This window comes from Triticum aestivum, chromosome 2D (assembly GCF_018294505.1).
Source record: "Triticum aestivum cultivar Chinese Spring chromosome 2D, IWGSC CS RefSeq v2.1, whole genome shotgun sequence".
NCBI classification, from domain to species: domain Eukaryota; kingdom Viridiplantae; phylum Streptophyta; class Magnoliopsida; order Poales; family Poaceae; genus Triticum; species Triticum aestivum.
In genome coordinates, this window is record NC_057799.1 from 435,671,506 (window position 1) to 435,678,738 (window position 7,233).

Consider the following 7,233-nt stretch of genomic DNA (forward strand, 5'->3'; position numbering starts at 1 on the left):
GAGCCCGTGGAGAGGGCTGGTTGAACAATAGCCGGTGGAGTAGCGCGCGGTGGAGGCTGGATGAACAGGAGCCCGTGGATGAACAGTCGCAAGTGGAGGCTGGAGGAGGTCGACGGTGGATGAACAGTAGCCCGTGGAGGCTGGAGGGGGTCGACGGTGGAGATGAACGGTATCCCGTGGAGTCCCGTTTTGCGGTACGCCACACCCCTCCCGATGAACAGGACCCCCGTTTCGACCGTAGCGCTCCAACACAAGTCCGTTTCCTCTGTTTTACGGTACGCCACACCCCTCCCGATCAACAGGACCCCGTTTTGACCGTAGGAGGTCCAACACAAGTCCGTTTCCTCCGTTTTGCGGTACGCCAGACCCCTCCAGATGAACAGGATCCCGTTTCGAACCTGCCGGTCGAACACAAGACCGTTTCCTCCATTTTGCGGTACGCCAGGCCTCGTTTCCATCGGCTGTTCCGTCCAAGCCCTCCCGATGAACACGACGACGCATTCCGTTCCGACCCAGCCGGTTGGCTCCCCATGAACACGACGACGATGCTGTTTCTCCGTTCCGACCCAGCCATGTGCACGAGCCCTGGCCGTACGTATGCGCGAGTAGGCATTCGAGACCCCGCCCGTATGTACGTACGTGGCCGTATTTTCTTTCTTGCACACTGGCCGCTGTACATACGTGTACATGCTACGTGCGCGCCTCTACTACGACACATGCGCGCCTCTACATCAACCAGTATGTACGTACATGTTCGCGACCAGAATGACAACGCTACATACGCTTCGACCAGGTGGGTCCCGACTGTCAGGCACTTCCTTTCGTGCGAAGATGTAGCTAGTGGGTCCCAGCAGTCAGGGGGGCGAATCGTTTTTTTGTCCGGACGCACTTCCTTGCATGCGAAGATGTAGCTGGTGGGTCCCAGCAGTCAGGGGGGAAATGTTTTTTTCACGAAATACGGTGGCCCGTCCGGTGGGTCCCCGCTGTCAGGTGCAGGAATAATTATTTTGCGTGTAATAAGGAGGCACTTCCTTGCGGCTACCGTGGACCCAGCTGTCAGCCTCTCCACGTACAGTACTCTTCCGATGGAAATCGGTCGTTGACCACATTGACCACGCCGCGCCGAGAGCACCAAGGCGGTGGACGATGGCGAGGCCTAGGAAGGGGACGACGCGGAGCCAGGGAAGATGCGGCAGTGGATGCCCATGCGAAGAGGAGTACGAGGGTTCACTGGTTCCGCTGCGGTGTGAGGCTGCCGTCGCCGCAGAATAACAGGGGGTGTGGGTGAGTAGAGGGATGGCCTGGCCAGCGGTGGGAGTAGTAGGGGGCGGTGAGGCCTCCGCGGCATCACAGTCGGCCATGGGAGGCAGGAGCACGCGGCACGACCGGCGCTGGTTTGGGCGGCTGGAGTAAGAAGACCAGAGGTTGAAGAAGCACTACGGCCGTTGGATGGACATCGTACGGTCACTGGAGCTAGAATAGTTCATATATTGACTAAGTTGACAAAGCCCTCCGTCCCCATCAACTTAGTAGGCCCACAAGTCAGCCTCCTACTGTGGTGGGTCCCAGCTGGCAGGGGGGTATTCATTTTTTTGTGCGCAATAAGGAGGCACTTCCTTGCGTGCGAAGATATAGTTGGTGGGTCCGACCTGTCAGCGGAGGGAACAATTTTTTCACGAAATACAGAGGCCCTTCCGGCGGGTCCCAGATGTCAGGTGGAGGAATCATTATTTTGCGCGTAATTAGGAGGCATTTCCTTGTGTGCCGCCGTGGACCCAGCTGTCAGCCTCATCACGTACAATCCACTTCCGATGGATGTCGTTCGTTGACCACGTTGACCACGCCGCGCTGAGAGCACCAGGGCGGTGGACGAAGGCGAGGCCTACGAAGGGAACGACACGGAGCCGGGGAAGACATGGCAGTGGTTGCCCACGCGGTGGAGAGTACGAGGGTTGACTGGTTCGGCTGCCATCATCGGAAAATAACAGGAGGTGTGGGTGAGTAGAGGGATAGACAGGTCAGGGATGCGAGTATATGATGGGGCCGTGAGGCCTGCCCGGCAGCACAGCCGGCCACGGGAGGCAGGAGCAGGCGGTTCCGACGGCGCAGGTTTGGGCGGCTGGGGCAGGAAGATCAGAGACTGAAGAAGCACGATTGCCGTTAGATTGACATCTAACGGTGTGACGCTGGTAGAGTCGATTGTTGACTAAGTTTCTTTTTTGAGAAACCTTGTGTAGACATGAACTTAGTAGGCCCACAAGTCAGCCTCCAAATCCGTGGCAGACAACATAGAGCCCATTTGCTATTTTTTAATAATTTGCAGCCCATTTGCTAATTCTTAGGTAATTTATTACAACCCATTTTCTGCCCAGGACCACGGTCAAAAAGTTCAACCTTATTTTGCATATTTCGGTGGAGTCCGAACTTTTGTAATCCCGAAATGATAAACATTTTTTTAAGAACTTATTGATTTGCCAAAAAAATCGTTTTGTTTTTGTAAGTAAATAAGACGTGGGACAATTGAGTTGGTTTAAGGGAAAACCAGTGGTAAAAAAATCAGCGCTGGGAGGGAAAACGACAACAAAAATAAGGATGTAAATATGAAAAAGGGAATTTTATGTATTTTCAATATAATGATACGTGTATATGAACTAGTAAAACTATAGGTAGAGATTAGAAAACGGATGTAGGACATGCGTTTCAAGAGGATAATAGAACTGGGCTGTGTCTTTGATTCAGTAAAAAAACTGCATGCGGATGTTGTAAGACAAAATATAATTAATGCTGGCGGGCCAGAGGCCAGTAGATACCTATTGGATCTTTGTGCCCTGTTGTCTTCATGGGCTGGGCCTGTTAAAAATAAAGCCAAGCCTGGGCAGTCTACAGCCCAGTTGAAACTTGCTCGACCTGAAAAAACAATATACGTGCTCAATAAACGAGAGAATTCTACAAGTACAGACTGATAACTGGGATGCAGCAGGGATATTGTTTTTTCATCGTGATAATAAGTGCATGCACTTGTTTCGAAAAATTTGGAGAACTGGGAATTCTAACGGCAGGTGCTTATGCTACCCATCAAATAAAAATCAGGTGCCTGAAAATTCGTTTTGAAACAAATGATTCAGCTTTATATCCACGTCGACCCTCGGCATGATGGTTGGAAGCAAATGCCAAGTTCATACCAAAAGATCATTAACAACAATACCAACTTGCGGATGACAAGGTAGTACAAGTACCAATACCAAACTAACTTATAATCTTTTTACTCCTGGCCCTAGTGTTCGTCTGGTAGAAAATCTTGCAAAGGACCAGCTCCCGCTCCTTCTCTTGCTCCAGGTCCCCGAGGTGGTACTGGTGCATCACCCAGTTGGTCCTCTGCTGGTCGAAGTTCTTGTTGGTGTGCAGCACCAGAACCTTTTTGCTGCCCGTCTGCCGACCGTTGACCATCACCGGCAAGGTATTGCCGGTGTTGTGCCACATCGCGTGCATGCCGCACTCCGACTGTACCTTGCGACGCATCCACGTGCCCCTTTTGAACGTCCTGGAATTGTGCGGGAAGAAATGCTTGCTTAGGCCACTCAGTGTGATACCTGCAGTATTGTCGAATACAGGTTTTAGTGTACGTAGTTGGCATTTTCATAACATCTTTGGCATGTTGCAGTCACTTGTTTCACTTTTTATTAACTGCCAAATTGTAATTGCTTCACCAGGTCTGCGTCTAAAAAGAAAAATAAAGCTATAAACAAAGGAATATGTTTGTGCAAGTAGACGGCCGATCGGTGTCTTACCTGGAAGTTTCTCAGGATGGGTGTAGCATATGCCGTGCTCGCTGTCGATGGTTGGTATGAACAAATCGATGAGAGGGTGAGATCTCACGCTGTCAGCACTCACTTTGGCCTCAAGGTGCTCGATCAGCTCCTGATCCGTGGGATTGAACTTGACGCCAGCCGGCAGCACCGGCCAATCCTTCTTCGACTTGCATCGGTTAATTCCAGTTATATGGTACTCAATGTATGATCAATCGACTGTTTTAAGTGAATGATGAAAGATTTTGACAGATAAGTGGTACTCCAAATCTGAAGTCCAGAATACCCGAACACGCTGCCGGGATTCTTGTGTCACCTCACGCGTAGCGTGTTGTCACGCCAATTCAATGTGTGGACATGATGAATAATTTGACCGACGTATACTAGTACTGCTACTGTACTACTTACTAGTCGTATTTAGTGTCACATTTTAACCATAGGTTTAACTAACAAGTACGCACTTGAAGCCTAATTGATATATATATATATACATATATATATATACTGCACAACATCTCCATCATCATTATCAGTACATCCTGCACAGGTGAGTTAGGATGCACTTGATCCCAGAAAGGTATCTATCCTTCAAACCAGAGGAGTGCTTCAAACTAACAACAATACATAATATCCAACAAAAGAGGGTCGTGCTACAGCAGTAGAATACATGGCTCAGTCTAGATATCAGTATGAATCAAGTTGTGCATATTTGCTGTTGGCATGAACCACATCGCTGCATGTCGGGTTTGCAAAAGCCATCCATCGCATGGAAGCTTGATGCCCTTCACACACTGAAGATTATCTGGCAACAAGCTGTGTCGATGAATCTCTGGATATGGTGATTCATGAAACCCATGGTATGATGTGTAAACACAGTCCCCCTTGGCGAATGGAAGTTGCATAGCACGGTAATCATCGCCGGTGATATGATCGTATTGGTTGGATGATCGGATAATTGGGCCAGAGGAACATGGAGTGGTTGCCGAGGCTGTAAACCCGCCTCCAGTTGAATACGCCTGGCCCAACGGAGCTGGGATCTTTCTCGAACATGAAGCATCCATAGCCATCAATGTCACGAACGCCCCAGGCATTGTAGTGCATGTGGTTTGATGTAATGGTTTGGTCAATTTGGTACGTGCGAATGAGCATCAAATGACCGCCGTCAGCTGAACGAGCGATAAACCACCACCCATCGGCTGGTAAGATTCCAGGTCCTGGAACCATGAAGGCCAGCGCATTTGCGTCTGCTGCAACAATTCAAATTGGAGACCAAAAGGACAAAAATAAACAATCATGTTCAGAATATGTGTGGAATTAAGATTATTATAATAGTGACACATATCATAGACAGAGAATTGCAATGCCGTGGTCATAATCATACCCCAAGTTAAAAAAATAAGCCAATGGCTTTCATATTCTAGCAATATGTCATGGTTCAAACATCATGTAACAATGAGAGTAAAGCAGCTATGACAGAGCCTACTCATATTCTACCATAGCACTTACTACTACTGTTCTCATATCAACTCTAAGCAATAACATGTGTTGTTATAAAAATCTTGGAAATGAGAGTAACATATAGCAATCATGATGTTATGCTCATAATATCTATTCTAACAATCATTAGATGCCAATTGTTCTCATATCAACTCTAACAATAACATGTGTGGTCCTAAAAATCTAGGAAATGAGACGAACATATAGCAATGATGTGGTTATAGACATACTATCTATTCTAAATTTGTAACAATGAATAGGCAGTCGTATTCATAAGGTAAAGATGAGATGAGATTGAACAATTACACGATGATAGATTCCACCAGTATAGGCAGCCAATCTGTGCGTCGACCGCGTAAACGATGCCATCGTGCACTATAGCATCAGACAGAAATGTTGCCTCAACAGGATTGAAGATGAGCCATAACCATGTATGGCGACCGGATTCCAGATAGACTAATCCCATGTTGAACAAGGCAATGAGCTTGTAATCCATGTAGTCTTCTGATGGTGTGGGCACTTCGCAGATTACAACTTTCAGCAAACAGAGGTCGAGCCAAAAGCTTGACGCGTATCGTGCGTAGTAGGCAGGAGTGTCCGGCGGGCCGCGAGGCTCGATGGCGGCGGTATCCAACGATGGAAGGGTGATCTCTTGCTGGGTGTAGATATCCACGAGACGCCACTGACTACCGGATTGGTGGATGAGGACGATCCAGTTGTCCTTCATGCCCGCCCAGTAGTGGCCGCGCATGAAGGACAGGTGGATGGGTAGTGGTAGCATGTCGAGGGGCACCACGACAAACTCCGTAGGATCGTCAAGTCGGTGTCTGGGCCACCTGCAAGGATCAGGCATCAGCAAGCAGGGTGTCTTGAAAAGAGCCGACCGGTTGCAGACGAGTAGACGGTACAAAGACACCGAGCATGTGACCAGACGGACGGTGCTGAGTAGGTCCATACGATTACAGATCTGCTCCAAGAGAACATCGAGGAGGGAATTCCAATCGCGGCTCTGCGTGTCAGTCGGTTCTGCCATTGGGGTTTTCGGTGCCTGCGAGCCAGCGGGGAAGTGGATTCGGGCAGGCGAGCGAAGAAGCTTCTCCTTGTGTGGCCGAGCAGTGAGCGGGGGGATATGGTACGCGCGAGCTACCAAGGAAGATAGCGCGGGCGGGCGAGCAGTGAGCGGGAGGGGGAATGGTGTGCGGCCGACGATGGGGAAGTGAGGAGGAAGAAGAAGAGAGGAGGAAGAAGAGTGGAAGACGGGGGAGAAAGTGCATTAAATCTCAATTCTACTAGTACTACTACCAGGATATACCGTCCTTCGGAGTGTAAATAGTTACACCGATGACATGTGGGTCTACCACAAGAGGGCCCATATGTCAGTTAATGGAGGACAGAAGCGTGCTCTACTGGCAAACATGATGGCAGTACTGGGTAAGGCTGATTTAGTAACACCAACACGCTGGTTCAGCTTATTAATTAAGTGTCCCATCTGCTGCAGCGTGTATTGTCTCTTCACTGCGAAGACTAGTTGAATAGTTCTCTCTGACCAAGATGGGGAATAATGGATCGCGAAGACTTCCTTTCTACAGTATCCCTATGCCTCTACGCTCACTTCACTCATTTTGCTCCGTACGTAGTCACTTGTTGAAATCTCTAGAAAGACAAATACTCCATATTTGGGAACAGAGGGAGGATTTTACTCCATATTTGGGAACAGAGGGAGTATCACCATATGGAGGGAACAGAGGAAGCTTGAAATATGAACATGTCAATGGGAGGGAGTAAGCCCCATGCATGCATGCAACATGCAACACTCACACGTACACATGGACGCACGCAACACTCACGCACCCATGCGGCACACAACACACGACGCAACACACACCCTCACGCTCAAGTGCTCAACCTACTCCCTACGTCCGTGAAAGAC